Source organism: Enoplosus armatus, chromosome 20 (assembly GCF_043641665.1).
Source record: "Enoplosus armatus isolate fEnoArm2 chromosome 20, fEnoArm2.hap1, whole genome shotgun sequence".
NCBI lineage: Eukaryota > Metazoa > Chordata > Actinopteri > Centrarchiformes > Enoplosidae > Enoplosus > Enoplosus armatus.
Window position 1 is genome coordinate 7,746,227 of NC_092199.1, and position 17,224 is coordinate 7,763,450.

The 17,224-nt window shown below is 42.6% G+C and overlaps 1 protein-coding gene across 1 annotated transcript in view; it reads left to right on the forward strand.

The window, feature by feature from the left end:
- The first annotated feature begins 9,387 nt into the window (after positions 1-9,387).
- LOC139303206 (zinc finger MIZ domain-containing protein 1-like) overlaps positions 9,388-17,224 on the forward strand; it is a 75,832-nt gene continuing 67,995 nt past the window's right edge. Inside the window, exon 1 of the mRNA XM_070926942.1 lies at positions 9,388-9,487. The gene's annotated coding sequence lies outside the window, so the exon portion shown is untranslated. The remainder of the gene's footprint in view (positions 9,488-17,224) is intronic.

Genomic DNA, 17,224 nt, shown 5'->3' on the forward strand with positions numbered 1-17,224 from the left:
GATGCAGGCTGACTTCTCTTATGTGAGCTGATTGTACGTGCTTCTTTTATGTGGTTTTACTTTGTGAGGTACCTAACTTAACACTTTCACTTTGCCGCCCCGTCTCTTCAGCTTTGCCAGGCTGTGTGTCCCATTCAATGGCAGCGCAGCACGGCTCCTCGACAGGCTACAGCAAGTAACCTTTAGTTCAGAGGGAAAAAAAATCGTTTTTCTCAGTAAGACACTCACTCTTGTGCCACATACACTTCTTGGCCCTGGCAATATTCCCTCTTACACTGTAGTCATGAAGTGCTCTCACATTGAGCAAAATAAATGATTGTGTTTGCATTAAACCCTGCAGAGCTGTGCGTGGTGTTACAAAAACGCAATGTAATAAATACTGTATTTGTTGTTTGGATGCCCGCTGGACTCACAGTAGTGAAAAGGAGGACTTATTTTTGCTCTCCAAGGCTGTTGAAGTGAAAGTCTGATACTTCTCTCCATAGATAATGTAATGTGACTGGCAGTTGGAGCACTTCCAAGGCTTGGATGGGCAAGAAAACCAGTTTAATCATTGGTACAAAAGATGAGCAGCTTGTTAGAAAACATCTTGTTCTTTGACAAAAAGTCAAAAGATACAAGCCTGTGTACATAAAGCATGTGTGTGCCACTAAAGACATTTAGCAGTTTACTTTTTGTTCAGTTTTGGATGAATTCAGCAAATGTGGTTCCCAATGCAACAATAAAACGTTCTTAATTTGTGCCTCTAATTGGTTTAATCTCCACAGTAACAGTGGCTCAAGGCGTTTTGCGTACTGACTGCACAAACAGTATACAATGAATTCTTATTACACAGTGTATGTTAGCATGTTGTATATTAGTATACAGTGTGTATGTAATTTGGCTTGTGTGTTTATTTTGGGTCTTTATATCCTCATAATTCAAGATAACCACTAAGGAACAGCATGAATGTGATCAACATTTGATTGAATTCTTAATTTGTCCTTGATTGATGCCGAGTGCGTAAGAACATATGGCTCTGGTGTCTGTATTGGCCTGCCGGCTTCTGATGTTGTGCTCCGGTAAGCCGCCAGACATTTCTCAGCCAGCGTTGCCTTCGCTATGACACATGAAGAGGCCGCAGATGAGAATCACCTGTCTGTGGTTGAGCCCTGGGAAGCAGAGCTCATCTCCTCTCAAGGCGGGTTGTCACCGCAGCTATTAAGACTAATAGCGGCAGCCTGTGATAAGCACAGTTAGCTGAATTCATGACCCGAGCGGCTGGAACGGCGAGATCATTTCCACTTGTGTGTTTTTCTGCTGATGCGTTTAATTTTTATCCTGTCCGGTGCTGTGACACAAGAGGAAAGCCGGAGAGTGCCAGAAAGAGAGAGGAAAATAGAAAGGGAGTGATGAAGCCTTGGGTGAAATATTGATTGGTGCAATCTAGAATGAAAGCACTGCAACAACAGAGGAACATTATATTCTCTCATATGACACAAAAAAACCTCTCTGTAGTGTTGATTGCACAAGACTCAAATCCATCCCTCTTTTGTCACTGACGAGTGGAGTTGTAAAAGTGACCTTCTTACAGGGTCGCTTCACTCAAATTACAAAATGACGCATTTTTGCACTTACCACCAGGTGATATCTTGCCATGCAGAGTTTTGGTTTTTGTTTGCTCAGGTCTCTGAAAACCCCAGTATAATGAATGGAGGTGAATGGAATTCCACTTGTGATGCTCAAATTGGAAAATGACATTTGAAATATTCAACAGCAGTATGTGAACAATGTCCTGGTTACTATTCACACACCTTGCTGTGAACAGTTTTCACTGGAACTACTTTCTACAGAGGAAATAGTCCCTATTGGCCCTTTATAAACAAATATCTCATGGAGCTGGTTCACGAACTAAACCCTTTTGTGCATTCTAGTTAGCATCTCAAGAACATTGAAGACTAGGAAATGAATCCAGATACAAAAATGATGACTTGGAGAGGCATTTTTCGCACATGACAAAATAGCAATGTTCAATTGAGGCTGTAAAGGAGACCTGCAGAGGTGGAGAGACACTAGAAAAGCCAGACTGTCTGTCTCCAAGTAGCAACAATGTGCTGAATGTTTGGCTGTTTATTTCTGCTTCAATACATATGGAAATATTGAGCAAATTAAACTGTTTTGCTTCTTTTGCTCATCCCCAAAAAGGTTCCAGGGTTCCTGGAAAGGTTCCTGTGATGGAAAAATCAGTTTTTTTTGGTAATTTGGGTGAATTGGCCCTGTAAGACAACATGATTGACTACATGAGGTGTTTATGAGATATGGCACTCCTTTACCTTTTTGTTTCCTCACACATTTACTCTCCAGCCATACCTCCCAGTAAAAACCAGCCCTCACCCCCCGCCCAGATTTCCTAGAGATCACTGGAGGATGCCGTCAGAGCACTTGTGCTTCTCCTTCTCCCTCTCATTCGCTCTGCGTAGAGTGGCTCGCTTAATACATTGTAATGGTTGACCATTATTTACGCAGGGGATAAACAAAGAGAAGCGAGGAATTGATGGAGTAATCCACTCTCGCAGTCATTAGGCATTGAGATGGAGGAGCTGGTGGGTGCAGCCTCCTCCTTATGCCTCTCGAGTTGAGCAGCTAATGGAAATGGGACTCATTAAGACACCTTATACTCCGACGCACCCAAGATCATGAGCAATTGCTAATTGATTGTCGTTAGCGCTCTAGCAATGAGACGCTCTGCCTGTTTTCTCATTTGTTATGAACGGCTTTGTTTTCTTCCCCCCGTCTCCTTCACTTCATTATTGATGTTGCTGTTTTTCTTTCTCTTTCTCCTCTCCCTTTTGCCTCGAGAGTCCTCTGCAACTGAGTCATCTCAACACTGTTTTACCCGGTTAGCTGCAACAATCACAATCCTGAGGAGTCGCACGTTTAAAATCTGTTGTATTTCCTGTAATTAGAAGGTAGCAATGTTCTAAAAATCAATATCATAGACCCACTAATGACGGTGTGTGCATGAGACACACAGGCCATAGGCTAGTGTAAAAGGGCGGATGTAGAAAATGTGCTGCTGCCGGCATGGTCATGGTTGAATAGCAGGGAGAGGCAGGTCTCCCTGTGATGCTTTGATTATTGGCTCTGGAAATTCCTTCCTCTTTCCTCTAGAACCAGCAGATTGTGTTCATCTCAGCCTTTAATCATTTTTTCCCTCCCAATAGTAATGTGCTCTCCTTCCCCTCCCTGGATTCCTCTGTGTATATGTCCGCTCCCCACCTTTCTTCCCTCTCATTGCTTTTTTTTTTCCTTCTCCTTATTACGAGAAGGAAGGGAAGAAAAGATAAGGGAGGGAGATGAAGAAAGGGGCTGAAAATGCAAATACAGGTCTGTGGTTCTTTCTTGTGACAGATCAGGCCTCATTACACCCACCTCTCCTTTGCAATTGGCTCAGAACGATCTCCCCTGTATTTCTCTGTCTTGCTTGTCTCCATTACATTATGAAGTCTTTCACCTCTCGTAAACCCTCCTGCGCTCGGGCCGGTGAAACGGTGAGAACAGCCAGGTGACCAAAGAGGAATCTCTGGCTGCAGGGCACAAGATTTGCTTTGCAGATGAAGCAGGACACAGCAGGGGAGGTAGGGGAGGTAAGGGGGCATAATTTTTATGTCTGTGGTCAGACGGTGCAGCATTTCTTTGCTTTAGCGCTCTGCCAGCAGCCTACACCTCTATCTCTATCTCCCTCGTGGGAGTTGCTACCACCTTCTCGCTCTGATAGGGAAAGACTGGAAACAAAGGAAGAAAAATACAGGCGCCCTCTTGGGCTGCTCTCGCTTTTGAAACAAGATATACTGTAGAGAGAAAGGAGGAGGAGGAGAAATAATATTGAAGCCATCAATTCATGTAAGACTCACATAAGCATCTGCTCACCCTTTTGAAATAGAACAACAAGAGGTATTTAAAGTTAAAATTCTGGTTTCATACAACTTGGGTCTTATTTTCATGGTTTTTGCCATTATTCCTATCATTAATCATAATAACAACGGGCTAGCTAGCTAGCTTTCCACTCTTCAACAACACTTCTTTGAATGAAATGACAAGAGAGCTATTTTGACTGAATAGCATGAGCCTGCTCCTGACTGGCTAGCATGTTAGCCGTTAGCTCGTCAGCTAGCTTAGCAAGCATCTAGCCTATGTCTTTAGGAAGTGGTGATAAACTTCAGTGTGTCACTTTCTGGTGTGACCTGAAAATGATTACCCAAACCAACTGTCTCCATACGTCACAGTTCACAGACTGACTTCCTGGTTTAATTTTGACTTACCATACTTACCGTAGTTGGGCGCTCACAGCTTTTCTCATCTCCTTTGCGTCCCTGGAACTCTGCCTCTGATTGGCTTGTACTCGTTGCCTCTGTTGGTCAGGTTGGTTAAAGTTAGGGTGTTCAGGGTTAGGGTCAGCCAATCAGAGACAGAGTAGGGGTGGGACTTATTATTATGATTATTAGCGACATTTTGAATGCGCTCTCCGTCAGTTTTAGTGGTATTGTGGTTAAACTATCGGCTTGTTTACAACCTGTCTGATCGTCTGACGGCTCTTTCCTTGTCCTGTTGGACTTTGTTGTAACAAAACTTTAAATTAACCTTTTAAAATGATTCTCAATTGAAAGAGAAGCCTTTTTGGGATCACCTCATTCAATTGTTCCACTTGTTTAGGCGATGCACAACACTAACAATTGATGCTAGAGGGCAAACACATTGGGAAGTTATGCGCAGCAGGAAGAAAATTACCTGCATTTGCATGAATAAGACACATAATTGGCAGTTGCTGTGATGCTGATCTAGTGGCACAAAACACGTATACGACAGCACTGTTTTGCACTTGAGTGTGTTTGCCTGTGTGTGTTGTATAGGTTATGTGTGTTTGTGTGTGAGGCTCCACATAATTACAGCAGCAGTGGTTAACTAGGCGCCGGCATTTGTGTTAATCAGTGGAGAGTGAAGACTGGGGAGCTAACTGAGCTGGTGTCTCATGCTCTCTAAATGTATCACACTAAAAACCATTATCTCTAAACCTGTAATCATCACTACAGCACTCATTCACTGCAGCGATACGCTTGATGTTGGCTGTGCCCCACAACAAGATGTGACTCTGTCTAATGTAATCATTCCATATGGATGTCCTCTGAGACCAGCAGCATGTGTGTTGGGGGAATGTTCAATCAATATGTGTTTACCTGGATTTGGGTGTCAGTACAGTACAGTACGCACAGTACATACATGCATTCATGTAGTGAAATGAATTAGTTGCAGCTGTAAGGTCTATACAAAACATGTAATTAGAAAGACTGATCAACCTTTAACCTTAATTCCATTAAGATAACACAATTAAAGTGTTACATGACAGTTGTAGAAGTCAGTCCTCTTAATTAATTTGTCTATAATCACTTCAGTGTATATGTAAACACACTGACTGTGAGGCGAGATGATTGCCAGCGTGTTTCCACACAATCCCTCTGAAAATGAAAACCTGCTTCTCTGCTGAAAATCATTACAAACGACTGAGATTGTCATTCCTACATTTGCGGTTCCAGCGTTCCTCCTTTTGACTTCAAGTGTCTTTTGAAAAGCAGAGATGCGTATCTTGGTTGATCTTGCTTGTCTTGAGCGTATCAACAACAGGAAGCAGCCTGAAGGAGGCGTCGTGATTTCTGTGCCAAGGTAACAGCAAGTGGAAGTGGAGCGCTGTTGAGGGAGGTGAACGGGAGGTCAAAATTTTCAGAGCTGGTATTTACTGAGAACATATTGGTGTGATTAAAACTGTTCCTTTTCACACATTTCTCTGTTTTTGTCTGCTTTTTGAAACTTTGAACCGTTGCTACATATCTGTCAATAGATATGTGTTTAAAAAAAAGGAATATTTTGCAACGTTTTTGAGGAAGTATTAATTTCACTCAGCTAACAACATTTTCCACACTACAAATGCAAAGTAGCTCTGCATGTTTGTGTCTGAGCTATTTTATCACTTTAGCTCATTGTTTCCCTTTTTTCATTGAGCCCCAAAAAAACCTCTTTAATCCTTCTCCTGTTCCATTTGTTCACATGCGTCACGTCCAGGCGCATTCAAAAACCTACTGTATTTACCAGTTAAAATGCAAATGTGGCCCACTGGGAATAATAGCCCCAGAGAGCTGACTGGGTGGACGGACAGCCTGTGGCTCTCGAGAGCTTTCCCACAGAGTTGAGAGCAGAGCCAGGTGAGAGCTTCTCCCCAGGTGTCTCGCTCCTGCCATTGTCCAGGCTTAGCGGGTGGCGTCCAGCTCCCACCACTCATCTGACTCACCAGCGGGTTTCGTGGCCACTTTGCACAGAATGACTGCTCTTCATACAGCCAGTAAAACCCAGTTCTGACTGGCGAGGAATGAGTCTGTCCAGCTCCGGCGGCTCCAGCGACAGTGGGGATTTTGACTCCATGAGGACCCAATTAAACCTGGGAGGGCCTCTCTGAAGGAATAATAACAATGATAAATGCACCTCTGTGGCCGGCTTAAAAGAGGCCGGGAGAAATGTTTTATTGTGCTGGCCTGTCTTGACACAATTTACTCCCAGCTTCTGTTTTTTTGCCGTATCAGGAGGTTTAAAATCTCACCTTGTGAAAGCTTTTTTTTTTTATTCTCGGAGAAGCCTGGTGTCATCTTTAAACATTGTGATGACTTGGCTTTATGCAACATCAAACCCTCTCTGCATGTGCTTTGAATTGGCTCGGGATGTAGTGACTTCCTGCCAAAAGTACAAATAATGTGCGTGTGTTTATCTGTTTGTGTGCGAGTTGCACGCATGCAGTTGTGTGTGTGTGTGTGTGTGTGTGTGTGTGTGTGTGTGTGTGTGAAAATATGTGAATGTGTGATGTTTGTTTCATCAATTAGTCGATTTCCAGAAAATGTAGCAATTGTGGTAATTAATTAATCGTTTAAATTACATATCAAGCAAATTAGCTGGTTCCAGCTTCAGATATGTTGCTTTTTTGTTTTTATATCTTTGTAAATTAAATGTCTTAACAGTTAACAGTTGTTGGTCAGACAAAACAAGCAATTTGAAGACGTAAATTTGAGCTCTGCAAACTTGTGAGGGGTATTGTTTTCCAATTTTCTTTTTCATTTGAATCAATTAATCAATAATGAAAATAAATCATTAATGCAATTAATCTGTTGTGTGCACTTGAGAAAAAAGAACACCTCAGATCCCAGTTTCAATTTTTCTTTTTAGAAATGTAGTATTTTTTCAACCTTTTACAATAAAGAAATGTTGTATTTTATGAATACATTATACAACTCTTTATTTGGCATTTACTCTTTCTTAGAGAAGATGTGCAGTCACTTGAGACTCAACGTGTATTTCCCTCTGTCAGGTGGTAATTCGGAGAAAAACTCCTTTAATTAGATAACAGGCTTCTGTATTTCAGATTTGCACTTTGCCAGCAGTTTGTCAATTACTGCTTGTGGTTTCATACTGCCAGTCAGTCTTTGTCTGGGCGCCCGAGCCTCCTCCTCACTGCGCTGCAGAGCCGTGTTATTGTACTTAAACAAATCAATTCTGTTGCAGTTGGGCTTTTTTTCCCTCCATCCCCCGTCATTATGAACTGTTTGCAGTGCAGAGCACATTGATTTTTCACAGCCCTGGAAAAGCTGTTGATGAATAGCACAGAGGTATCTGGGGAGAATCTGGCTTTAAAAAGGAGGCACCCAGCATCAACCCCTCCTCCTCCTCCTCTCTCCCGACCCATTGAGCCCCCAGCGCTCCTCCACTTTCTCTTTTCAGAGTGCGGCACTTCCAACAGGGGAGAAATGCTGCCTGAAAAATCTTCCAATGATTAAAAAAAAAAAAAAAAGAGGATTAAAAAAAAGTGTGAGGCACAAGGGACCGCCTTCTCCTGCTGAATGTGAAAATACACCTTGTGGTGAGACAGTTTTTATATTTGGAGCATTAGCCTTGTCCTGTCAACCAAAGCATGAGCTCAGGAGAAGCCAAAGGAGTTCTGGTTGGGGATAGAAATGGCTAGCATGCTGTGTGTCGCTAAGCAGACGCCTGATGAAAGTGATACCCTGTAGACTTTAAGGTGGAGGGGATAAAGGAGGGGAGGGGTGGGGGAAAAAGGCATTTGTCACATACTTGCACACATATATTCACAAAGCTAGAGAAAACTCCCTTAAGACATTTTTATACAATCTTTTCTTCTACCGTCCCGATCAGCGCAACTTTTTCTTTGACTCCATGAAAATGAGTGTCGTGCTCCTTGAACAAAGGAGAGAGTTTTTAAGGTAAAATTGAGTGCAGTCCAGGAACGAATGAAAAGGTCAATAGTTTGTTTCTACTCTGTCACCTGCTGAGAGCCGCACTACCTCTGAAAGCTGACTATCTTTAACCCAGACTGTTCATTCAAAGAGGACTTTAATTTAGCTGACACTGTACTCGCCCTCTCATGAAGACCTGAATAATATCTGTAAACATCAAAATTTGACTTACTGTGGAACTACAAAATCACATGGTCTCAGTTTCCTCCACATTCACAGCCACTCGTTCGAATTTTGAAATTATTGCAATGTAAATATTCATAACAGGGTTTTTTTGGTTGGCTTAGTGTCTGTCAGATGTAAGCAGAGTTACTTGTGATTTATGGAAAGATAACACATGCTAGGCTCCAGCCTATGCTTATTATGCTAGTAATTACAACTACTCACAAAGATTAATTCACTAAGGAAAATTAAGTCTGTCTACTTACTTGCTTGGGCGAACATAGATAAGACACGATTATTAACTGTGAGATAAATGAAATTTTCATGATTTAAAAATTGGTTGCATTTTAGTGCTCTTTTTATATTCTGGGTTATTGTACTAAGGCTTTAACTGGCTTATTTGTAATGGTGTCTCACACGTTGGTTATCACCTTTTGAACTTCACCAATAACTAATATGGTCATTTTCAAGGATGTGAATGTCACTGGGCATACATATGAGCCCTGCCAGCGCAGGCTAAGTGCAAAGCTGTCGCGAAGGCCTCTCTTAATAGGCTTATCTGTCAATCGGGAGTGAATTGTGAATGTGCCATGGCAGTGAACCTACTCTGTGGTGGATGTTTATGATACCATACTGATCATGCGAAGTATCGGTTGCTCTTTTGATTCGTCCTTCATGGGCATGATAGCGTGAAGGAGCTTATCCGTGCGGGGAAGACGTGTATCACGTAATGTTGAGGCACAGATGGAAGCCACTCAGAGCCCAAAGGAATCGGTGAGAAGCGAGTGGGCTTTATAAAAAAAGAAAAATGCATATGTAATAATTCATTGTTTGGAGATTGGTGGATAATACAGCAGGTGATTGATGTCTTTTCTTTTTTCTCCTCTGATTTCTCTCAGGGGCAGAAGACGTGAGGCGCTGAAGAGTTTCTCCTCCTGGTGTGTGAATGGGTGGGGGGGTCCTTCGTGGTGAAGAATCAAGGATTGAAGTCAACGCAGGTGAGTCATTTCTTGTCTTATACGTATGTGGTGGGACCTGTCGAGCCTTGCAGGTGTCAGGGCTAAATGTTGTTTTAAGTTGTGTGCACAAACATTTATGCTCTCAGTGTTACTCTAGCAGCAGAAACTGAAGGTACAGGTTGAATGTTAGCGGCAGGCTAGCAGTTTGGCGTTGAGGTGCCTACAGTGAATTCATTGCCTCATGCTCATGTTATTCATTTAATTTGTCCTCTGCACTCTTTTCAATACAGTTGTGATAGTACATTTGGCTGCTATCAGTTGCACATAGCTTACCACTGTCTATCCAAGGCTTGCTACATTAGTATGTCAACTTTGGTGAATGAATCCAGAGAGTCCAAAATGGAGGAAGCCATCGTACATTATTAGCTGTCTCGCACCATCCACTTTTATTGAGCCTAACCCTCCTCTGTCGACGTATAAACTCACAAAAGAAGAATGTTTGTTGTAAAAAATGAGCTTGCTTGCTGATAGTTAGCAAGCTAGCTAGCTCAGAGAGCATCAATAACTCTTTTTTGATATACAACCCTGCCAACAAAATACCCTAGAGGAGTAAACGGCACATTAGAGAGAAAATAAAAAGAAGCTTGGAGAGCTATTATGGCTTATTAGCACTACCAAGTCCCCAGCGTGCTAACGTGTTAGCCAGAGCTTGCCAGCTGCAGGAGTTCACCAAGTAGCCTTGTGAGTAGTCACCTCTTGCACGGCGGGTAACAACAATATTGTTTAACTTTATTTTCTGGAAATTCAAGAGCAGGAATTACTAATTTGTGTGCAAGAATTTAATAATTTTGAGAGCACAAATTGGCTATCTGTGTACACAAATACATTTTTCTTTAATCCCCAAGATTTACCAGGCTCTGTAAGGACCTTCTTAATTACCTGAAATATCGCTTTCACTGCAATATTTCTGGAAAAGATGTTGGAATTAAACAAAGCTTGTGACTGGAAACAGATATCTGCCTCCCCTGTCACTACAGTGATTTAAAGACTACAACTGTGTTTGCTCGGACATGCTCCGTCCTTCACTGTGCTCGAGTGTCTTTGGTAAACATTAGATGGCAGCAGTTTGTGTGTGGCCAGCGTCGGCTCACCTCACAGGGCATGTTGATTTCATTAGTGGCTCCTGGGGGGCTCTGAGTAACAAAGTGCTGAGATGTTGCATCTGTTTATGTTTTTTTGCCGACATCCAGGTCCATATGCAGTCAAATGTACACACACACACACACACACAGAAGGTCATGACTAGCAAGCCTCTGGTTCATCCTTATGCAATATGTAGCTCAGTGTAAGTTCCACTAAAAGGGAGAATTATGTCGCGGAAAGGGAATGTAATTGGTTCGTCCACTGTATTATACAATACAGCTATGGCTTCATGGATTAGGAATTGGGACATCCAACACACACACACACACACACACACACACACACAGAATAGATAAGAGTGGTTAATCTTGATTAGAGCAGTGTGAATGCTGAGAAATACGGTGCCCTGACAAACATCTGCCCGCCACACAGCTGAGTGGGATAAACCAAAGTGATTATTGTGGAAATGTCAGGCGAGGTAGACAGTGAGAGCAAGTGAAACGAGAGGAGGGGATATGACATGAACAGGGGCACGACATGAGTACTACACAGTCGGCTCTCTCTCTCTCAATGACTCTCTCTTTTTTCCCTCCTGCTGTTGACGTAAGGTTGCCTTTTGTGGATGGAAATTCTAGCTGGGTTTGATGGAAAGGCTGCCGTCAAAAGAAATAGCAACAGTCTCAAGTGTATAATCTCTGAGGTTGATAGTCAAATACAACCTCCAGAGATGAAATGTGTGTAGGGCTGTAACTAAGCTCTTCTCGATTAATCTCTCGACTATAAAATGTCAGAAAATCTTCAAATTGCTTGTTTTGTCCGAAACCAAAAGATTTTCAGTTCACAATGACATAAAACAGAAAAAAATCAGCAAATGAAAGCCTGGCAAATTTTCCTAGATAAATTGCTGAGTTATTTTCTGTCGATCAACTAATCGATCAATCGACTAGTTCTTTCAGCACTGTGCAGTTTTGGCATCTAGTTTCATTTCAGTGGGTTGATGTCTGAAGGTTGCCAGGTTGGTCTCTGTCTCTGTTGCGCCAGTGTGAGCCCTGATGAATAATTGCTTTCCTCTGTGAAATGTGAGGGGTGCAGACATTCTGTTAACCTCGCTAAAGGAACAAAAAAAAAAAAATCCCCTTCCTGTCAGTGGTCTCTCTTTCTCTCTGTTCTTGTGAGATCTGGAACTGATAAGTGTGAGGCCTCTGGTAACTGAACAGGAAGGATAGAGGGCCTGGCCTCGGAGCCCCTTGCCTCTGCACACATGTCCACCTCCCCTGCACAAAGAGAGCGGAGCCTGCCACTTAACTTGAAGTTTCAAAACATTTAAGCCTATTAGAAGGATTATTATCACTTGTCGGAGAGAACGCTTGTTCTGAAGAGATTTCTGTTGGATGTAATAACAGGCATTTTGATGAAAAAGACCTCGGCCAAATTAATGCTTTGCAGCAGCTTCACGCCCAGGCACAATCACAACGCCCTTGTTCCACTGACCAGTGTTGAGTCAAGTGGAAGTACTTTATTAAACAAGCACATGGCGGAGCAGTGAGAGTTTAACATTCAACACACACACCCAGAGGTCTGAATGACAAGCTGTTAAACTGATAACCGTGATGGGGCTGTTGTGGTGTCTATACATAGATGTTTCCTGAAGCAGGTGCTCCAAGGGTGAAGAAACCACAAATGTAGAAAAATGTAGAAAACAGAATTAACTTTCACACTCAAAGTGGGACGTTGGTTGGAATAAGCTGTTGAATAAGAGGTTGAAAGATTCGTTTTGTGAGTTAAATTTTCCATTACAACAAAAAGTTCACTTTGGTGAGCTTGTCATGCAAACATCACAGACCGGACAACATTTGTGAAGCATTTACTGCCTGAAAACAGAAATTACAGACAGGCTATCTGTAACTTCAGGGTTATAAACAACAACAGATAGTGGAAGATAAAAGCGCCTGGAAAGGCAAAAGAAGATCTGTAATCATTGTAATGATAATCATCATGATTTCTTTTTAAATGTAAGAATGTCATTATAGTTAAAAAAGGAAAAAGTATTCGCCAAAGTACTATTTAAACCGTCTAACTATGTTTATTTTGCTATTACAATCACATAAGCCAGAAGTTATATGCAAACTAGGTGCTTTCTTTAATAATATCTTACATTTGTTTGTGTAATTTATGCATCATGTCATTGTTTTGCCATTATTTTGTCATATGTGTTTGCCCTCCATATGTTAACATGGTCTTGGAAACTAGAAAATCAGCCATTGGGACGGTACTTTACTTTGCATTTCTGGGCCATTTTGTTCTCTGCTGGTGCATTTTATTCCGGTAGATAACAAGACAAACATACATGATGTGACATGATACCAGGATATTTTCGGTGCAGCTACCATGGAGAGTGATAGAAGAGTGTTTTTGTTGTTACCTAAACCAGCAGTACCAGCAGTGTTGTACAAAAGTATTTTACTTCCCCTTGAATCTAAGAGAAAGGTCCTCTTATTTGACTCAAAAATCAGTTTCTACACAAACAGTACTTTCAGTGATTCAAGTGCAGCGCATCCACGAGACACGTTGTAGGTTCAGTGTGGGTTCTCCAGATATTTTCACTCCACTTATTACCAGCGGCTGGATGTAACATGATCAAATTCAGTCTGTGAGAGCGTCCAAAAACATTCTGGGAAATGCAGGAACTCACTTAAATTGATAATAATCACACACACAAACAACAAAAAGTAAATACAAAGCTATCTGAATAAAAAAACTGTGTGGAATGAATTGAACCACTCGTAAGGATTTTGCCCTTGAAGCTTTTGTGTCACCATGACAGAGATGGTGCAGACTATTAACTCAAAGGTTCAGTATTGACGTGAAGCAGATGAGTGGAAAGATGATTTTCCTGTACACTACTGGGTGAGTAACTGGGCATGACAAGATGGCACTCGAGCCAGGTTCTCTTTGAGATCCATCTATTATCTCATCTAGCTCATCTGATCTAAACTGGTTGTCTTTATAATACCTTTAGTTGAAAAACAAATTTGGGAATCTAAGGCATATCTTTTCCAGGACTGAGACTGTGGCGGAGACGTTCCGGGGTGGTATCCTTCCCATGAAAAAGCACGAGATAACGTTCCAGGGTGACAGCTGAATTATTAGCCCATTAGTCACCGGAGAGAGAAAGAGGTTGGATTAACATGGCATCCGTCAAGAAAGCGCCTCTTTTTTTTTCTTTTTCTTTTTTTTTCTTTTCCAGATAGCCTCCCCTAAACTGCCGCCTAGTAATCTTGTAAGTCTCTCCCACTGATGTAGGAGGTGGAGGGCCGGGGGTCGGGGAGCAGAGCTGGAGCTGCTGATGACCCGGGTGCCTGTCGTAGGAACAGAGCAGCATAACACAGAGGCAGAACTCAGTGTACTGGACTATAAATAGACGTGGCGTCAACCCCTCTTTCTCATAGACACATACAAACATGGACACTCCTCAAACCAGTGTGTCCTCGTGTCTTCAGATCGCAACTGCTGGTGATAGTCAGTGACATGCCAGAACATGCTTGATTGACAGGGTGACTGCGGCGGTACAAAGTGTCTGTGTGCTCAGGACAGATGTTCTCCACAGCTTGCTCTGATGGTCTGAGTTGACGTACAGCAGGAGGAAGCCATTAAGCAACACTTGGCTCCGAGATGAACTTCCCCACCGCTCTGTGACCCTGTTGAATCTCGGAGCCTCCTTTACATCTCCTGTGTCTTTTTGTATAAGCTACCTGCCCTTCTGAAGAATATCCCTTTCGACATGCCTTCCGCGGGTTACTTGTCAATTTCCTGCTCGTGATGAATAGCCTGAATAAGCTACGCTTCACAAGCCAACAAATTAATTAATGGCATAAGCGTAATATGTTTTAAGAACACTTGGCATTGAGATGCTGTTGGCTTGTGAATGGTCTACCTCGATGCCGCGTCTTGAAATATGAATGCATTAATGAGCCTTTCTTCTGCCCTAATGCTGCCATATTATTGCATTTCTCTTTGACAGTGAAAGCAGTTACTGTGGTCTCATTAGGTTGGTACATTCTTGTTGCAGAATATAACCCAACAAGCTCGACTCGACTCCACACAGCTTCTGGTAAATGTTCTATTTGTAATATGTCTGTTTAAAGCTAATGAAATGATGGTAGTGGTGGCAGCGCTGCGGGGCCTTGAATTAGCCCATCAGCTGATCTGACTGCCATTCAAGTGGCGCAGTTTGAAGATGTATTTACAGCAGGAGGACAAATATAAGCCCAGATCCTCACTACATTTTAGAGGGAGATTTTTTTCTCTCCACTATATTTATTTGACAGGTATAGGTACAGCATTTTTACAGAACTATTCAACAGTATATTAGGTAGTTAAAGTGGCTATAATCAGTATTTTTTTACTATGGCGATCTATCAAATGACTATGTGAAAGGGGTCAGCTCCCCTCGGCTTTACAGAGCTAGCTACAAATACTTACTTAAACATTTACTTATGATTGATTTTATAGTATTTTTTATTTCAGTGAAAAGATCTGAAACTGATCAACAGATATTTAGCCATGAAAGAAAAACAGATATTTTAGTATTTACAGACAGCCTTTTGGTTTACAGCACATTGTTACCTTATAAACTGTGAAATTATTGATTTATTTCTTTGGTTCTTTCAAAAGCGTTGATATAAAATATGGTGGATATTACCAATTTATTTCTTCATGGTCTACAGCATGATTGAGTGTCCTACAATGAAGTCGGATCTTTTTGAACACTCAGGAATTTGTGGCAGACGGGCTGATAGTCATCAATTTTAGACTTGTTTGGTAATTTTTGGGATCAAAGGCGATGATGAGGATGATGATACTGATGCTAATCCCACTGAAGGGGATGATTGAGTCATCAAGGCAAAACAGCTGTCTTATGTGCCCCCCCCACCCCCCCACTAATGGCTGATGATGACGGTAGCAGAGTGTAAGTGAGTGCAATTGACAGTGGAGTTGGAGCTTCCTCTGGGAGGAGGGAGAAAAGGCTGAATCTGAGCAGAGGGAAGCAGGCAGCAGGGTGGCCATGAAACATTCATGCACCTGGGGACTCTTTGCATAAGGAGAGCAAGCTGAGCCAGTAATGAAGTAAAGAGCCGAGGACTTTTTATGGCGCTGTTTGTCCTTTTATGAGATTAGCTTTAGTCTGGCTTCTTATATGAATTGCATTAAAAGCCTAATTGCATACAGTGATTTAGTGATGACTTGTACTTGCAAAAAAAGGTACTGCCTGCCTGCTGCAGTGCCTTGTAGAGAATGTAATTTACATTTTAAATAATCTAATTGTGGTTAGCCACAAGATAATTGGTACCACAGGTGTGCGGCTGGTTATAGCTCAACACTGGACAGCAGAAGGTGAGTTATTCCCAGCCCTCGGCCCTTCTGCCTCAGACTGTTGACATGACAACGCAGCACCAAATGTGGACATCCCCAGTTGTGCCGATGGAACAGTTGTCCCTCCTAAACTCATCCCGCTCAGCGGCTGCGAGCTCGCGTAGGGACAGAAAAAGAGAGAGAGAGGAGCAGAGGAATGGCAAGATGAAGAGCAGAAGACGGGAGAAGTAATATTTAGACAGCTGCACGTGTGGTGCAGAGTATCGCTGTCAGTGGAAGGAGGGGGTTGCAGTGGAGGGATATATTTTGGTGTCCTCAGCTAGGCCTCAGACAAACTCCCGCTGCAGTATTGAGGTCACTGCACCCTCCTGACAGCACACTGTAAATCACAAGTTGCAGTCATCTATAGGTTTACAGACACCTGCCGCCTCTGTTCCGATAACATAGCAGTATATTATCTGCATGAACTGAGTAAACTGTGAAAACTTGTTCGAACATGTTTTAAAGTTAATCCGTTAGAGAGACCCATCTGTGAGCTCGCTGTCCGTGTCTCTGTCCTCAGCCCTGACTGGCGAGACGCGGTACAGTAACGGCGGTTGTGTGAGACAGCTGGTCACATGTCTGCGGCCCTGTGCTAGACTGGCCCCGTGCCTTGAGGTGGTGGATGGCAGCTGACTGCTCTGATTCACTGGGAACTCGACTTGTGTGTTGTTTGCCTCACAATGGACTGACTCATAGGGAGTCGACGGCGAGCTTGTTCAGTGTCCATCTCTCAGCCATTTTACTGGAACATTCTGTTTGACTCCTTTGTTGCCTCTGTGTTTTGATGGAGACAGTGGTCTTTTCTTATGACTGTGTGTTTTTCTTGCATTGTTCATTCCAATGGGAATGGTCGGTTTTCCTCCCCTCCCTGCACTGCTGACTCTCACACTGTTGTCCTGGGGAGGATGTGCTGGTTGTCACGGTAACGCAACACGTTTTTTCGGCTCCTGAGTTTTCCAGGTAGCCAGCAGTCAGAAGTAGCGACAACACAGTCTGCGGCTCAAAACAAATCTGAGCAACTGAACTAAAATCAGATTGAACACAGAAAGCTACTGGGCTACTGCGATGAGGTGCCATTGTTTTAAGAAGTCTGGGAACGACTGCAGCTGTATAGTGTTAATAATGTATAGTTCTTTGAGGCGGGATTTTAAAGCTGCGGAAAAGCCCACAGCAGCCATCATGATCTCCTCTGTCTTGACGAATGTAAACTGTAGAATT